This window comes from Ovis aries, chromosome 18 (genome assembly GCF_016772045.2).
Source record: "Ovis aries strain OAR_USU_Benz2616 breed Rambouillet chromosome 18, ARS-UI_Ramb_v3.0, whole genome shotgun sequence".
Lineage (NCBI taxonomy): Eukaryota > Metazoa > Chordata > Mammalia > Artiodactyla > Bovidae > Ovis > Ovis aries.
The window spans coordinates 44,749,163-44,766,316 of record NC_056071.1 but is presented as its reverse complement, the minus strand read 5'-3'; the positions used below and the strand labels follow the sequence as shown (position 1 = coordinate 44,766,316).

At 39.4% G+C, this 17,154-nt stretch overlaps 1 protein-coding gene across 1 annotated transcript in view; it reads left to right on the top strand.

The window, feature by feature from the left end:
- The window catches only part of SLC25A21 (solute carrier family 25 member 21), a 527,236-nt gene that overhangs the window by 376,684 nt on the left and 133,398 nt on the right, over window positions 1-17,154 (top strand). The gene's annotated exons all lie outside the window — the stretch shown is intronic.

Below are 17,154 nucleotides of genomic sequence, written 5' to 3'. Positions count from 1 at the left end.
CATGGGATTTTCCAGGCAAGAATACAGGAGTGGGGTGCCATTGCCTTCTCCAACAGTAATAATAACAACTAGTATATATTTAACCTTTACTGTGCACTAGGAATTTTCCATATAGCTCTTTGAGGTAGGTTCTGTGAGCATCCATTCAAGTTAGATGGATGAAGAAACCAAGATTCAGAAAAGTTAATTTTCATGTATCTGGTAAATTATGAATCTTGGACTCAGATCAAGTCAGCTTTTCCCCAAAGCCCATGTTCCTAACCTTTGTAGTTCACTATCTTTCTTAGAATTTACTGGGTATACTGTTTTGCTAATTGTTCATTTCAGTTAAACATATGTCGTTGATGTTCCACGCCAGCATGTTCTTTTGAACAACAGCATAGTAATTTATTTATCTACATACTGCAGCTTGTTAAATTAATCCCCTTTGGTGGCCCACTAGGTTGTTTCCAGATTTTTACTATTAAACAGTACAGTATATATTCTTATACTATTTTTTCACTTTTTTAATTTCTGTTTTTAAAAGTTGCTAGCTATGGACTTATCAAATGAGATGCACACCTTATATCACATATGTTGCCAAATTATCTTCCAAATGTATGTACTGACTTAGGATTTGAGAGTTTTCACTTCTCCACACTCTCTCAAACACTGGACCATATCAATCATTATTTGATATATGTTACTCATGTGCATCTCCTGTTTATAATCTAACAGGTAAAAAAGAAAACTGTCATAATAAAATTCCATTGATGGTAACTGGGGTCAAGCATACTTTTATATCATGGTCATTTTTTTCCATGAATTGCATATTTGTGTCCTTTACCCATTTCTCTTAGGTTAGATATTTTTATTAATTTTTATTAATTTATTTAACTATTATATAAATTACAAATATTTCTCCTAACTTGCTCTTTGTCTTGCAACTATAATATCTTAAACCTTCCAGAAGTTTGTGATCTTTGAAGATTGTGATTTTGTGATTAGATCTGTTTTCCTTGGTGATATCTGATGGCACATTAAAAAAAGACATCCTCAAACCCTAAGATCATAAACATTTACATTTGAATCTTTAATCTATCTGAGACTTGTTTTTAATGTGCAATGTGGCATATAGGAATCAAATTTTATCTTCAAATGGTTAGTCAACTGTCCAAATGCCACTGGTTAAAAATTCTATTCCTTATTCACTAATTAGAAATGCTAGTTTGTTTGTCTAATTAAACTTGCACATATTTATCAGTTAAATTTTCTATTTGGTTTCTCCATTTTCTGTTCTGTTTCATTAATTTCTCTATCTCTATGCAAGTACCATACTATTTTAGTTATTTTATTTTTAGAGTATTTCAGGAATATGTAAAAACATGGCCTGCAGGGTAAAGTCTAAACTTCTTATTAGGTGTACAAAGCCCTTTCTAGGATGGCCTCCCTTCTTATCCAGGCTCATTCCCCATGCACAGGTCTGTTATATTGCAGGCACCACCCTAGTTTACTGAGCTTGTTTTCTATCTCTTCTCTCCCACCCTAAGAATACATTTCACTAATGGCCATGTCTCACTTCCTTCGTATTCCCTATGCCCGTGTTTGGCACAAAGTAGAGATATTCGGCAAAGGTATGTTGAACAAATGAATGAAAGCCATCACACCAACATCATGATGATGCAAAATGAAGAAGAAAGATGATAATTCTTGCTACTGACCACTTCCTCTGAAGCGATGAAGGCTTGTTAAATATTTTGAGGTCATCTAATGACAGAGAGGGCGAAGGCAATGGCACCCCACTCCAGTACTCTTGCCTGGAAAATCCCATGGATGGAGGAGCCTGGTGGGCTGCAGTCCATTGGGTGGCTAAGGGTTGGACATGACTGAGCAACTTCACTTTCACTTTTCACTTTCATGCATTGGAGAAGGAATTGGCAACCCACTCCAGTGTTCTTGCCTGGAGAATCCCAGGGACGGGGGAGCCTGGTGGGCTGCCGTCTATAGGGTCGCGCAGTCTTGGACACGACTGACGCGCCTTAGCAGCAGCAGCAGCAATGACGGAGAATCAGCAAATTCTTGCTGTTCCTCTGGTGATGTGGTACCTGTCATTGATAATATGCCTGCATTTATGGTGATTAGGATCAAAATCATGTTCATTTTACCCAATAAATATATATAAATTTAAAGAAACCATAGTGTATTATATAGTCAGTAAAAGTATCTCTTTCCTGTAAAACAATAATGTCAGCATTACCCAGTTCTGTAAACTGTAACAGATATCTCTGAATTGGATGTGGGAATTCCATAGCCAGACTCTTCATTTCAAGTGTGTTTTAGGAAGAATTGGATGTTTCTGCTTTGATATCAAGTAATATAACAAACATACAGTATGTGTGGTCCTTGCATAGTAAAATTGGCCTTTTCCCTCAACTGTAGGTTTAATTGCTTCTAAAGCAAATTGACATTCTTTCTGTAATCCTTTAGATCTGGACACATTGTTAGCAAAAGTCAGAAAGCTCTTGTCTTAAAGATGGAAATATTTGTAAAAATACAAAAGAAAAAGCTGCTTTTTGATACAGAGCAAGAGCATGTCATAGCTTTAAGTTTAAAACAGAAAGAAAAAAGAAAACCTTTTAACAAATGCTGTGTTGATTTTTTTCCTTAGTAAAACAGTTCTTTTTTATTTTCTCAGTTAGCTCTTAGAGTACACTCTGCTTTCAAAGATGATTTTTTCACTCAGGTACATAGAGGCCAGTTTGGTCTGTGGCCTACAGAGAGGCTAGTGCTAGTCAATTTGACTGTTTATATAATTAGGAGAATTCATCTCTCTTCGTTCTTCTTATCTAACCCCTCACCCCCGCCCCTGCAAGTTAGAAGTTTTGAAAGCTAGTCCTTTTCTGTTGTTTAAAAACATTAAAGTCTGTTAATGCACTTAGAATCTGCAGTCTTCCATTTCTCCACTCTGAGAAAGTGAATTGGTGCTTGTCACCATTCTTAGAGATGCAGTTCCCCACCTCTCAGACCAAAAAATTCACATTTCTACGAGACAATAGCTAAATCTAAATCACATGGATCTGGATCCCTTTACTGCTTCTAAGATTTTTTAAAAGTATAAATACACTGTGCTACTATTAAAGGCATAGTTTTTCAACCCAGTTTTACAGAGGTGAAGTTAATTTGTTTTCTTTTGAAAAGCCTTCCAAATTCTAAGTAAGAATTTCTGTTATGTGGAAGCATCGTATTCACTTCAGTTCAATCACTCAGTCAAGTCTGACTCTTTGCAACCGCATGGATTGCAGCACACCAGGCTTCCTGTCCTTCACCAACTCTTAGAGTCTGCTCAAATTCTTATCCATCTAGTCGATGATGCCACCCAATCATCTCATGCTCTGTCGTCCCCTTCTCCTTGCCTTCAGTCTTTCCCAGCATCAGGGTCTTTTCCAATGAGTCAGTTCTTTCCATCAGGTGGCCAAAGTATTGGAGCTTCAGCTTCGGCATTAGTCCTTCCAATGAATATTCATGATAGATTTACTGTAGGATTGACTGGTTGGATCTCCTTGCAGTCCAAGGGACTCTCAAGAGTCTTCTCCAACCCCACAGTCAAAAGCATCAGTTCTTCAATGCTCAGCCTTCTTTATGATCTGACTCTCACATCCATACATGACCACTGGGAAAACCATAGCTTTGACTAGACGGACCTTTGTTGGCAAAGTAATGTCTCTCCTTTTAATATGCTGTCTAGGTTTTTACTTAGATTTTACCCAAAAGGCCATCATTGTAGAAAACTCACAGGGAAGGAATTTGTCACTATTGAGAGCACCTCCGTCTTCACCGTGATTTTTCATCTTTCTCTGGTTTGGCAAAATATACTAACAGGTCCATCTACTATAATCATGAGCCCAGAAGACACAAAGATTTAGCCTACTTGATTAGGTGCCTTCAAAACCAATAATCTTCATTTTGTAAATTCCCCTGGAAAAGAGTAGCTGGTATCTCTATTTACCATGCGTCGAGGCATCATACCTAATTTCCTTTTGTTTCAAAGTATCTCATGAGAGTTCTTCTAGTCTTTGCTGTACTTGTCATTCCCCTAAAGAGAGTGGTTGAGATGTTTCCAGATAGGTGAAGGGATTCTAAATTTTGCTTAAAAAAAAAAAATACAAACAGGACTACCTACCTCCTTACTCTTCTCTGAAAGTATTGCAGGAAAGGGGGACTACTTCCAAGGCCTGAGAGTGGGCTCTTGTCTAACACCCTGAAATGAATTGTCCGAAGAGATGCATTGCTGACCAAGCAAGAGACTTTATTGGGAAGGGGCACTGGGGTGGAGCGCAGCAGGGTCAGGGAACCTAAGGGAACATCTCTTCCACGTGGCTCACGGTCTCAGGTTTTATGGTAATCAGGTTAGTGTTTGGTTTGTCTCTGGCCAGTCACTGTGACTCAGGGTCACTCCTGGTGGCATGTGCATCGTTCAGCCAAGGTGGATTCCAGCAAGAAGGATTCTGGGAGGTTGGTAGGACATGGGGACTGGAGTCTACCCTCTCCTTTTAACCTTTCCCAAATTCTTCCAGTTGGTGGTAGCTTGTTTGTTAGCTCCACATTCCTTACCAGAACCTTCTTTTGTAAGATAACTCATGCAAATATTACCATGGTAACTGGTCAGGGAAGTCAGTTTCAGTCAGCAGCTCCCCTAACAAAAGCACCTAGTGACCGTTCTTTCTGACATGAAGAGAAAAGGGAGTTAAACGGAACTTAAGATAGCCTGGTGGCATAGGTAAAGAAAGATGTGAAAATAATGTTGATTTTCTTCAGTGTACCAGACACTGTGCTAGGGACTCTTTTTTTATACCTTTATTTCAACACAGCGCTAGTCTCAACACAATTCAGCATCATTATGTATTTTTGTATTTTGTGTGAGATAACTGAGCAGAGGAGTTAACTTGCCCAAAGTCAAACAGGTACTAGTGACATACCGTAGTTTTTCCATTACACTGTATCACCTTTCACTAAACACCAAATTCCGTTGTTTATTAAATGAAGACAGTGTGGAAGTAGTGGCTGTAAACCTCTAATTTTTAAATAGCTTTTCTAAAACCTTTGATATTCCTACCCTCAAATCACATAGCAATTTAAAGCAGTTTTTATCTCTTCCTTCAAGAGAAGTATGAGAGACCAGTAAATGTTCAGTCAAGCAAATCCTGTCGATTTTGAGACAGCACCGCAAACTTCTGACCGCTCCAGACTCTTACTCTGATCACTGTGCCACCTCTTGCAGAGAGCGCCACGTTTCTGACGAATTCATGGGTTTCCATCCGTCTGCTCTCCTTCTGCTTGTTCCTTAGTTTTCTTTTGAGAAAAATTCTTGGGCATTGGTTTGCCCAAGGCAAATCACTAGGAAACAAGGAGGTCAGATTATGCTTAGTTCCAAATGAGAAACATGTTGATTGCTGGTGCCTTCAGAAATATGGTATTCCTCAGAAAGTATTACTGTAGAAGATATGTGGTTGCATTTGGGGGGCATTTGAACTGTGTTTTGTTTCACGATTTGTTTTCTGGTAACCACTGATGTCGCCCCAAGTATCATCTTACAATCAGACCACTTGGTGATTATAATATTTTCTAGTTAAATGACATTTAAGGCCTCGTTTTATGAGCTCCAGCGTAATTGGCTAATTTGGTAAACTCCAGATGTGTGAGACAATGTGCCACTCGTTTAAGTGCCTTTCAGACGGCATAAATGGCACAGCCCCAGGAGGTATAATCACTCCCTCTTGTTTTCATTAAGAAGGGGAATGAGTGGCTTGTGACACAGACAAAGGAAGCGGGATGTCTACAGCTCGAAAGCAACAATAACCGAGTAAGACTTGGACATTTTCTTTTAACAGGCGGGCTCACTCCAAGGTCTTTAGCTTAATTTGTTGTCAAGGTGAGTCTGCCTTTTATATGGTGGTTCACCTAGTCTAATAGGGCCAGGTGATTTTTAAAGTAACGCTGTAAATAGAAAGACCTGCTCCTATTGAAACCCTCTAAGTAAAATGTTGTCTGGAAACTGTCTCTCACTCGCACATAGAAGTGAGGGGAAGCGTTAGCTCTCAGGAGACTGGAGGAGATAACTCTTCCCACTACCAGAAACTGTAGTTATCTGAGCAATCAGCGTCCTCACCACCTAAGCCAAGTTCCAATGTCACAAGGCCCAGTAGTTGCTGCTGCTTTTTCTCTCTCCTTTTGACCCCACTTCTCATCTAGCAGAAACCCGCTCACCTACCCAGTGCGGCCAGCCTGGCATGGAGCAGGTGATTCTTGGCCTCAGGTCTCTGGATCCTCAGGCTGGTCCCTCTTATCTGACGACAGATCCAGTGGAGGTCACACATCACTGTGGACTCACTGCCACTTAACAAATGCAGAATTTTCATTCAGATAAATAATTACAGACCATATCCCAGGGTCCTAAGCAGAGAATCCATAGTATAAATAAGTTGTGTGTAGGTCACTGGGTGTTGACTGGGTTTGCAAGCCTGATTTACCCAAGTGAATTCACTCTTTGGTGGGTACTAGACATGCAGTGTGCCTTCTGTGATGAGTTTCCTGGTGCCTTTGAGTACCTTCTCTTCTATCCTTTTTATTTTACCAAAGCAGCCCTTTCTGGTACCTACTGGACCTCCCTTGTTTTGTTTTCTTTTGTTGCTAGCTTTATTGAGAAATATAATTGGTATATAAACTGTCACAGGTTTAAAGTGTACAACATGATGGTTTGATACAAGCATTTATTGCAAACTAATCACCACAATAAGGCTAGTTAAAACATCCATCACCTCACATAATTACCATTTTTATGTATGGTGAGAACATTAAAGACCTACTCTCCTAGCAGCTTCCAAGTGTACAATACAATATTGTTGATTATAGTTACCATGCTGTATATTACGTCCCTTCTCCCTTGTTTTTAAGTGGTGATGAGAGGGAAAGCAGATGGTCCCCATTGCTCTTGCCCCCACTTGTCAGAGTTCAGCCCTGGCCTGCCTGGGCTTCTTAATGATGGCAGAACAAATGTCCTCTTTAGCTCAGAAAAAAAGGGAAACAAGAAAAAAACACAGCCAGTGAGAGTCTGGAGAGTAAAACTATAGCAGATCTCTCTGGCAAATCTTATAAGTGATCAACCCAGGTCCAGAATGTGGTGTTCAGTAGACTGAAGCTGCTGTGTTCTTCCAAGCTTTCTCCAGTTTTAGAAAAAGAGAAAAGTAATGACCTCAATTCAGGCATGGGCCTACTATTACTGTCTTCTAGTGATTCATGTTCCTTTTAAATATAATTGGTCAAAGATTTAGTATATTATACTCACAAAATTTTAGTCAGAAAGTATATATGTAATGACGAATCTAGACAGCATATTAAAAAGCAGAGACATTACTTTGCCTACAAAGGTCCTTATAGTCAAAGCTATGGTTTTTCTAGTAGTCACGTACAGATATGAGAACTGGACAATAAAAAAGGCTGAGCACTGAAGAACTGATGCCTTTGTGGTTCTGAAGAAGACTCTTGAGAGTCCCTTGGTTTGCAAGGAGATCCCACCAGCCAATCCTAAAGGAAATCAACCCTGAATACTCATTGGAAGAACTGATGCTGAAGCTGAAGCTCCAATACTTTCGCTACCTGATGCAAAGAGCCTACTCATCGGGAAAGACTGAAGGCAGGAGGAGAAGGGGATGACAGAGGAGGGGATGATTGGATGGCATCACTGACTCAATGGACATGAGTTTGAGCAAACTCTGGGAGTTACTGAAGGACAGGGAAGTCTGGCATGCTGCACTCCATGAGGCCGCAAAGAGTCAGACATGACTAAGCAACTGAACAACAACAGTATATGTAATAGCTTTTCCCTGAAAGCCTCTGCTAAGAATTTTAAACTCTATTTAGCAATTCAAGTTTGAAAATTTTTCAAAAAGTGAGGAGCTTCCCTGGTGGCTCAGCGGTAAAGAATTTACCTGCCAATGCAGGAGATGTGGGTTTGATCCCTGATCTGGGAAGATCCTACATGCTGCAGAGCACCTAAGTCCCTGTAGCACAACTATTGAGCCTGTGCTAGGGAGCCCAGGAGCCACAACTCCTGACGCCTGCATATGCCCGTGCTCCACGACAAGAGAAGCCACTGCAACAAACAGCCTGTAAGCAACGCAACTAAGGAGTAGCCCCGGCTTGCTGTACCTAGAGAAAACCCATGCAGCAGTGAAGAGCCAGCACAGCCAAGAATAAATAAATCAATAAAACTATTTTTCAAAGGAAGGGTAAGGAGAAAGAATACTGCAAATCTTTTTTAAAAATAAAGATGTGATATATATATATATATATATATATATATATTCATTAGAATACTACTCAGTCATTGAAAAAGATGAATGATTGCCATTTGCAACATGGACCTTGAGGGTACTGTGCTAAGTGAAATAAGTCATACAGAGAAAAACAAATACTGTATGATTTCACTTATATGTGGAATATAAAAAACAAACAAAGTAAATAAATGAACAAACCAAACCAAACAAAAACAAACATGCAGACACAGAGAAGAGAGTAGTGGTTACCAGAAGGGACGGGACGGTGGGCAAGGCAAAATGGGTGAAGGGAATTGACTCTGTGTTGATGGACGGGAACTAAATTTTGGGTGGTGAGCATGCTGTGGTGTATACAGAAGTAGAAAAATGATGTACATATGACACGTAGAGTGTTACATATCAATGTTATCTCAAAAAAATACATTAAAAAAACAGGCAGTTGAACCACTGGTACATTATTTGGCATTCCTATTTTACCAGATTATTTTGCACTGCTGCTGAAGCCAATAGCTATTAGTTTAAACTGCATCGGGTTGTTAAGTGGTCTTTGCAAGCAAGGCGTGGATAGTGAATTTTCAGAGGACTCAGACAGCAGCATCCTGATGCTTCTATGTCCCAGAATTCTGTTTCCTTTTCTAAATTAGAGATCTTTTGTTCTGTACACTGAGTGACCTTTAAAATGGTTTCAGCTCCTAAATTTCCCTCCTGTCATCACCATAGATTGCTAGCTGACAGTCACACACCCCCCTCCACCAGCCTCGCACTAACAATGCTTTCTGACTTACTGACTGGCCTTTGGCAAGGATTTAAGTGTTGCCAAAGAGTAAGTGAAAACGTTTGCAGTGATGTCAGCCCGTCATCAAGGTCTGATTAAGAGACCAAACACGGCCATTCTCAGCAAGCAGTGCTGACAAGTAGGAAAGGAGGACCAGTTGTTTGGGTGGAAGTAGTTGTCTTTTGGGAAGGTCGGTGTCTAAGTTCAGAGTCCTAGCAGATATTCTTCATGTTTTTATAGAGTGTTAATGGGGAGTGAGGGGATTTCATCGTCAGTGGGAGATGTCCATTTGAAAATATTTCCAGGCCTTTATTTCAACTTGTTCTGGATTTCTGATGGGCTAGATACATAGTCACCTTGGGAGGAAAAATATCTTTACAAAAACCAGAATCCTTTTTCCAGGTTGTTAAACTGAACATTTTCAGAGGAGAATGAGAAAGAAAATCTCCAAAAACTCTTCTACCTTTGTCTGATTCTCTTACTGTAGAAAACAACTTAGGTATTATTTGACATAGACAAGGTTAAAGGGGTTAATATTTTATCTTCATCATTGATTTCAGCTAGTGTCTCTGACTTTATAGAATTACATCTTTCAATATGCTATCTTTTTGGTAGGAAGTCTTCTATTCCTAGCAACATGAATATTTAAGCTCATTTTATTTTTCTTAGAAAAAGGGTGACATGGATTTTTAATAGTCTAGAGCTCTGTTAAGAAGTTAAAAGCATTGGCAAAATACCTACAGACATATGCATACATATATGCATTTAAACGAAAGTTAATTGCTTGTAGTTTAGATTGTTACATTTTCTGTGTAAATCCCATGGGTCAAATTCCACTGGAGAACCCATCGGTGTGAATCATGACAGGCTTTTACTCAGTTGCTGCTTAGGAATCTGTTTAGTTCCCCAGTTACAATGTTCTCAGCCTGTGAATTCTTTGTCTAATCTCATGACTCCAGCTTTACGTCTCCTCCAGCTCTTTCAGGTTGTTTAAAACTGGAAGAAAGGAAAAGGCTCAGGCTCTGTTGTCATAACAGTTGATTATATTCAAAATCACTGTTGCCATTTTTACCCTTTTGTGAAATGTGTCCGTACATCTTACTTATCTTGATGCTCCACAAGAACCCAGCAGCTAGAAAGGTGGGGAGAATGCGGTTTCATTTTCTGGTCAGGAAACTGAAAAGAGATGTGAAAAACCTTGCCCAGCATCTCCTAGCTGGTGTTTGTTGGGGCAGGCATTCATCCAAGGCCTTCTGCATCCTGTAGTGTGCTCCCCTTCTGTCAATGACTTAATAGTATTAGTAATAATAGAAGCAACATCTCAGATTTACACTGTTTCCATTATGAGTTCCAAGCATTGCCACATATCTCACTTGGCTAAAGAGCATCTGGGAGAGATGGTATGGTTGGTTACATTCTACAAACCAGAAAATTTTGGCAGAAAGGAATTTATTGAGATTCCCAGAATAATAGATTGGATCCTAAGATCAGTACTCAAAGAATACAAAGGTTTGAATTTTTGAGGACATCTTAGGCAAATGAAATTAGAAAAATATATATTCTGAAGAGTGTTACCATCATCCCATGAAACCACGATAAAGGCTGTCAACTCAGAACAGAGCCCTCTCCAAAAGGAAGTTACAGTATTAGTTTAGGATTAAGCCTCACTGCATAGACTAACTCTGTTATTTGACCTGTTGGTGACTTTGCCTAACTCAACTTGAATATTGAATAATAACCAGGAAAACCTCATGAAACATGAGATAAGGCATTTAACCAGAGTTCCTTGGATGAATTGTTAGATGGGGTGGAATCATCATATGACTGCAAGATATGTTGAAATATGTGGTCACCAAAACCTAGAGCAGATGACAGCCGTATGCAGCAGCCTAGTTCTCCTGCTGATAAACACTATGTCCATAATTCTCCTCTGGCCATGGAGAACTCATGGGAAAACAAAGCCCTAGTTAGCAGGAATTCTAATGTAGACAGAGTCTCAGTGGTAACAAAAAATGAGGTAAAGTGTGACATGAATTTTGGAAACTGATAGAGTTCGTAAGTTTATGTTAAGTGAATGAGTTCTTTGCTTTCCTTACATAAAGTTTTTCCTAAATTAGAAGAATCAAGAACCACAATAAGAGACAATGATGTGCTCTGGTGTCATTACCGTTTTGCATCCTTCTGAATGGGAGATAATAATAGCAAATGAAGCAACTGACAAACAACTAATCTCAAAAATATACAAGCAACTCCTGCAGCTCAATTCCAGAAAAATAAATGACCCAATCAAAAAATGGGCCAAAGAACTAAATAGACATTTCTCCAAAGAAGACATACGGATAGCTAACAAACACATGAAAAGATGCTCAACACCTTCAAGTTTTCAGTTAATAGCTCAACATGCATTTCAAAATTCAAATTAAATTCCCGGAAATTGGCACTATTTACAAAAAAAAACAAAATTAGAAGAGTATTGCAATGGGATCCACTAAGCAATAAGATATATCAATTATGAAAAATCTGAGTTCACATTTAAAATATAATATACATGAGATTACAAAACGTTTCATACCACTTGTTTGCTCCTTAATCCTCGTGATCTGGCTTCTATCTGCATCCATGTTTATAAACTGCTCTCTCAGAAGCCGCAGGATTGTTGTTATTCGATCACTCAGTCATATCTGACTCTTTGTGACCCCATGGACTGCAGCATGCCAGGCTTCCCTGTCCATCACCAACTCCTGGAGCTTGTTCAAACTCGTGTCCATCAAGTCGGTGATGCCATCCAACCATCTCATCCTCTTGCCCCCTTCTCCTCTTGCCCTCAATCTTTCCCAGCATCAAGATCTTCTCCAGTGAGTTGGCTCTTCACATCAGGTGGCCAAAGTATTGAAGCTTCAGCATCAGTCCTTCCAATGGAATCAAGGTTGACTTCCTTTAGGATGGACTGGTTGGATCTTCTTGCAGTCCAAGGGACTCTCAACAGTCTTCTCCAACACCACAGTTCAAAAGCTTCAATTCTTCTGTGCTCAGCCTTCTTTATGGTGCCACTCTCGCATTTGTACATGACTACTTGAAAAACCATAGCTTTGACCACGATGGACCTTTGTTGGCAAAATGATGTCTCTGCTTTTTAAATATTCTGTCTAGGTTTGTCATAGCTTTTCTTCCAAGGAGCAAGCATCTTTTGATTTCATGGCTGCAGTCACTGACTACAGTGATTTTTGGAGCCCAAGAAAATGAAGTCTGTCACTGTTTTCACTTTCCCCCCATCTATTTGCCATGTAAGATGTGCTATTATTTTAGGTACAGTTAGAAAGAAAATGGTTTAAATAACCATTAAACTCCTTGTAGTGATGTGGTGGCTGAAAGTAGAGGGTTTTTAGATTCAAGGGACCCACTGCTGGGTGGTACTGGGTAGGGGGCACGGTAGTTAGGAAAATTTGAAGGGCTGATGATCCAAGTGAAGGACAAATAATTTACTCCCATTGCCTAGAAGGTGTCTGTCTTTACTACTGTACTTATGACACTGCCTGACTGAGGTTAATAAGCGTGGGGAACCTAAAACAGTATATATAAAAACAAGGGGGAAGCGGGGGGTGGGGGAGGGATAAATTGGAAGATTGGGATTGACATATACACACTACTCTATATAATATACAATAGATAACTAATAAGGACCTACTCTATAGCACAGAGAATGCTCCTCAGTACTCTGTAATGGCCTATGTGGGAAAAGATCTAAAAAAGAGTAGATAAATGCATGTGTGTACCTGATTCACTTTGCTGTGCAGCAGAACACACAATGTTTAAAATCAACTGTACTCCAAAAAAATTTGAAAATTAAAAATAAAAACCAAACACTCAGGTCCATAAAAAGAGAAATTAAAAGGAAAGCAAAAGAATGTTTAGAACAGAATCAGAGGCAAATCAAGAGTTAGAATTTTAAAAGGCAATATTAACAGACTTTCGATTCCAACAACCACAGTAGTTTATATTGGAACAGCTCTCCTGCTGAAAATGACTGTAGACTTTGGACAAAATACACAGACTACTTTTTTAAGACAATAGAGCGTCTCCCAACCAGGCAGAACTTGTGAGGAGCTACAAGGCCTGAAAGAAGGAAGCCCACGTCATTGACCTCTACATTCACTCTGGCTTTTTCCATAAAGGTGTTGCTGAGTCATGAGGGGAAGGGTTGGGGGAGGCAGATGAGACCATATCTTAGGCAGGGAGAGGAGTTGGAGGTTGGTAGTCAGGGCTGGCAAATGGCTGAGCCCTGAGAAGCAAAGAAAGAGAAAAGAAGAGGGAACCGCAGAGAAGTGAACCCAAAGGTCTATAAGCAATTTCACCTGGAGGGATTTGCCAACTCCTAAGCTTCCTGTGAGCAGGAAAAACTCCAAGAAACCCAGCAAAAACAGACAAGAAATGAGCAGAGATTTCAGCAGCCCCATGATTCTGGTGAGACCAGCCAGGTGGAAGAGTTCTTGTAAACACTGAGTTTTCAATTGAAACCCAAAATGTCCACTCTCAAGATAGGGGTTTACCTTAGGAGTAAAACACAAACATTGTTCCTAACAAAGCCTATATCCAGCCCTCAGAAAGATGAAGGTGACCTGCTAGACTCCATCTATCTGTTTGCTAAGAGAAGATTTATTCCTCTTTACAGGGAGATACCACCATCCAGAGGCTCTTTGATTTTTTTAATGCACAATGTCCTGTATTCAATAAAAAGTTGCAGGGTCTTAGGGGAAAAGACTAAATGACCAGATATCAAGAGAAACAAAGACAGAAAGTGACTCAAATTTTGGAATTATCAGACAGGGACTTTTAAATTAAATTTAATTTTTTACTGTAGTAAAACATACGTACGATAAACTTTGCCATTTTAACCATGTTTAAGTGTACAGTTCAGTGGCATAAAGTATTTACATTTACATTGTCGTGAAACCGATACCACTATCCATCTCTAAAATTGTTTCATCTTCCCAAACTGAACTCTGTAACCATTAAATGATAGCTCTTCGTTTTTCCTTCCTTGCAGCCCCTGGCAAACACATTCTGCTTTCTATGTCTGTGAATTTGACTACTCTAGGTACTTCATATCAGAGAAGGCAATGGCAACCCCCTCTCTTGCCTGGAAAATCCCATGGACGGAGGAGCCTGGTAGGCTGCAGTCCATGGGGTCAGGAAGAGTCGGACAAGACTGAGCGACTTCACTTTCCCTTTCGCTTTTCACTTTCATGCATTGGAGAGGGAAATGGCAACCCACTCCAGTGTTCTTGCCTGGAGAATCCCAAGGACGGCGGAGCCTGATGGGCTGTCGTCTATGGGGTCGCACAGAGTCGGACACGACTGAAGCGACTTAGCACACACGCACACACTCACGTTCAGGTCATATTTTGTTTATTTGTATGTCAGTGGACACTGGGTTGTTTTCACATTCTGACTATTGTGAACAATGCTGCTATAAATAAAAATGTACAAATATTTATTCAAATATTAAAAAGACTGTTTTAAAAGATGTAATAAATATATTCAAGAAAGTAAAAGACAAGATGAAGAATTTCACCAGCGATTTGAAATCTAGTTTTTTTAAATAAAAGACTCACATGGAAATCTTGAAAAATACTATAACAGAAAATAAGAATTCAGGAGGGGGCATTTCAGTCTGCATGTTACATTGTCAGCATGTAACTTGTTAACTGTTTTATTAGTTCTTAAATATTAAAGGGTATGTTTTATCCTACCAGTGTGCAGTGGTACGTACTCAATTTTTACAACTACTTGATTGAATAAGTACAGAAATAATAATAATACATATACTTTTGATGAGGGAGATCACAAAATTTTTTGAAAACTCACTTTATGTAACCAAAAAGAAAGTTAAATTTACCAGAAGCTAGGTACTTTGCTAAGTGCTTTACATGCAGTAAATTGGTTAACTCTTACAGCAACCTATAGAGGGGAACTATCATTCTTCCCATTTTATAGATAAGACAACCAAGGCCAAAAACTTTGTATAACTTGTCTAAGGTTTCATAGGTTAAAGAAATCTGAACCCAGGTGACATGAATCCAGATCTTTACCTACATTATTTAAAAAGAAATTTTTAAAAAAGAAACATAGATTGTTCAGCTTTGGCTGACTAGGCTAGTTGCAAATTTTAGAAATAACTGGAAAAATTGAGAAACCAAATTGCATAGTGACATTTGCTAGGGCACTAAACTCTTATTGTAATGTGACCTTTACGTTTTTTCAGATGTTCCTTCTGGAGGACAGGGCACTACTTAATGTATTTTGGCATGAGCTCCGTCATGCATGTTTGACATATAAGAAACACCACCCTAATGAACAGAATGTCCCTCTTTCTCTTGAAACTCCGCATTGCTCAAGGCCACAAGACGCAAACTGTGGGTTTAAAGTTGACACTCTCAATTTCCTCCTTTCATGTTTGGGGATCTCATTTGCAGGATGCTGACATTTTACCTTTCCTGCATCCCTGTCTCCACTCCTTCCTCTACCCCATCATCTGTCTTAAATGTTTAATCTTTTTGCTGCACCTAAGAGCATGTTGGCTTTTGATGGCAGATCTCTTCCCCAGTGATGGGACATTCCTTGGGGAAATCCATTTTCTTTCAGCCTTGGCAGGGAAGATCATGCATTTTGTACGTAGAACAAAGGGAGTATTCATCAGGACCTTAAGATTCCCAATATATTTGCCTTCAGCTCTACTTTTCCTCAAGCTCTTTGTTCACCCAGGTTACACCTCTAAGTGCCCCACATCCTATTTTGATCCCTTATTTCAGACTGTCCAATATAACAGATCTTTCTTTATCTCTCTCCCTTGCTTTCCCTTTCTCTTTTTTTTTCTTTCTTTCTAGAAAAAAAGAACTACTCATTTCAGAGAGAATTAAAGTAAATAGAATTAAAAGAACCACTTTTTGTGATATTGTATATAATCATATTAATGTTTATATTAATTTCTCTCTGGTGTGAGGCCCAGTTCCCTAAAGTTTGCAAAGCTTTTTTATATAGGTGATGAACATTATGCAAGCTAAGAACCTACCTCTTGGATATCTACATCTTTCTATGTGTGTGTGTATGTACTCAGTCATGTCCAACTCTTTATAACCCCCTGGACTGTAGCCCCACCAGGCTCCTCAGTCCATGGAATTTTCCAGGCAAAATTATTGGAGTGGGTTGCCATTTCCTACTCCTGGGAATCCTCTCAAACCAGGGATCGCACCCACATCTCTTGCGTCTCCTGCACTGCAGGCGGATTCTTTACCAGTCTGCCACCCGGGACTTATGTTGTTTCTTTGCCAGCCTTAGAGTAACACTTGTAACCCACCAAGCAAATAGTATTTAGTGGCTGCCTATGTATACACAGCCCTCTGTTACACAGCACACAGAGTACATAAAAAGAGACACAGCTTTGGCCTTCTAAAAGCTTCATTCTGCAATGCAGTGACTGTAATGAACAAAAATTCTTGTCTCAGTCACATGACTCTATTAGCCTTTGTGAAAAAATTCTTCCGAAAGCATAAATAAACGATAGAGATTTGACCAGTTGGAAAGTCGGTTTGCATTTTCAATACCTCCGTATCTCATAACACTCTTAAAAAAACCATTCTCAGTCACAGGGAAAAGACCCACGAAAGCTGTGAAGGGACTTTCCAGACAAAAGTAAACTGTCCCCATAGGAAATAAAAACCTTCAAAGTGTCCCTTTCATTGGATTTGTTTCTTTTCCTACAACAAATGGACACATCAGACATAAAATTTAATTGAGACACAGTAAAGTAAGACCGGGCTTACCTGAATAGGAGAGGTCACAGCATTCCATTAAGGAGACAGCAAGGTGCTAACAACGCATTGACTACTTTATATCACAGTATATTGAACTTCTAATCACCACCAACTATTTAGGATTTCAACAGCCTCCCGTTAAACTCTGCTGCGTGATTCTATTTTACATTTCTCTTCCTGTGTGTTTGTTTTAATTTAAGAGCCAGTATGCATATTGACAATTCTTTGACAGCAAAGGTAAAACCACCAGGAGTGT